The sequence below is a fragment of the Dysidea avara genome, chromosome 12 (genome assembly GCF_963678975.1).
Source record: "Dysidea avara chromosome 12, odDysAvar1.4, whole genome shotgun sequence".
NCBI classification, from domain to species: Eukaryota; Metazoa; Porifera; class Demospongiae; order Dictyoceratida; family Dysideidae; genus Dysidea; species Dysidea avara.
In genome coordinates this window covers 3,837,793-3,839,189 of record NC_089283.1, presented here as the reverse complement: position 1 = coordinate 3,839,189, position 1,397 = coordinate 3,837,793, and the positions used below count along the sequence as shown (strand labels likewise).

At 37.9% G+C, this 1,397-nt stretch overlaps 1 long non-coding RNA gene across 1 annotated transcript; it reads left to right on the top strand.

Moving 5' to 3' along the window:
• The first annotated feature begins 418 nt into the window (after positions 1 to 418).
• On the top strand, positions 419 to 849 carry LOC136240737 (uncharacterized). Its single transcript, XR_010693935.1, has 3 exons — positions 419 to 449; positions 529 to 740; positions 794 to 849. It is a non-coding gene; the product is annotated as an uncharacterized lncRNA (long non-coding RNA).
• The last annotated feature ends 548 nt before the right edge of the window (positions 850 to 1,397 follow it).

The window sequence follows — 1,397 nt, the reverse complement described above, 5'->3', positions numbered from 1 at the left end:
ATTATTAGCTCTTGCCTTCTCTTCTATCATTTGGCTAGTCGTGTTTCAATTTAAGTATAATACTATGTACTCTGATATAGGCAAATGGCCTGGATGAGAGATTTAACCAAACTCTGCAGAGCATGCTAGTGAAGTTTGTGGAGGAAAAGAAAGATTCTTGGGAAGAATACCTTGATACAAGTGTTTATGCATACAACACAGCATGTCATGAGTCAACCCAATATACACCATTCAAGTTGATGTTTAGAAGGAAAGCTTTGCTCCCGATTAATATTGAAATGGAGAAAAAAGATGCAGGGCTACTTTTAGATCAGTACAACAAGGCTAAAGATGATCCAATAAGTGAAGCTAGAGAAGAGCATCAAAAAGTGCTTGAAGCAGCTAAGAACAACATCACAAAACACAGCTGAAACAGAAACTACACTATGATAAACGACATTTTAAGCCAGGTGAGACACATGCGAGTAAATCATGTACTATAATCATCTGTGTATAGCTGCTTAACTCTTGTTTATTATGTAAACATAGGAAGTTTCTCAGTTGGAGCAAAAGTGCTTGTTAGAGATTTCAATCGAAAGAAAAGAAAGGGTGGGAAACTAGACTACAAGTGGAGAGGTCCCTACATTATCACCAAATCTCTGGGTCGTGGACTCTACTCATTGCAAGCAGAAGATAATTCAAATGAGATCAGTCGGATAAATGGTGCTCACCTCAAACAGTACTTATCCCCTATATATTCAGTAAGTTATAAGCCCAATATTGCAAAGGTATTGATATTTATTTCATTACTCAGGGACCCGCTGACACCACAACCCAGGAAGACAGTCACATTCCATTTAAGGATTTTGACTCTAACCTAAGGTCTCAATCTCAGTCAATTCAACATGCAAGCTATGATTCTATTTGCTCTGGGAACTTACTACAAGAGGCGAGTAGGATAAATAGTCCCCATCATAAGCAGCACTTTTCCCCTACACATTTTAAACCAGTAAGTTTGCAATAATAATTATTTCCTTACTTAGAGATCTGATGGTGTTACCAAGGAAGACAGTCACACTCTATTTAAGGATTGCGATTCTAACCAAAGGTCTCAATCTCAGTCAATTAGTCAACATGCAGCCCATGATTATATTTGCTCTGGGAACTTACTACAACAGGTGAGTGGGATAAATGTTGCCCATCTTAAGCAGCCCTTATCCTCTAGTTATTAAAAGTTTGCAAAGCTATATGTAATATTGTTTCGTTACTCAGGGATCTGATAGTGTAACCAAGGAAGATAGTAAGACTCCATTCAAGGATTGTGATTCTAACCAAAGTTCTCAGTCTCAGTCAATCAGTCAACAAGTGGGCAATGATTCTATTTGCTCTGGAAACTTACTACAAGAGGTGAGTAGGAT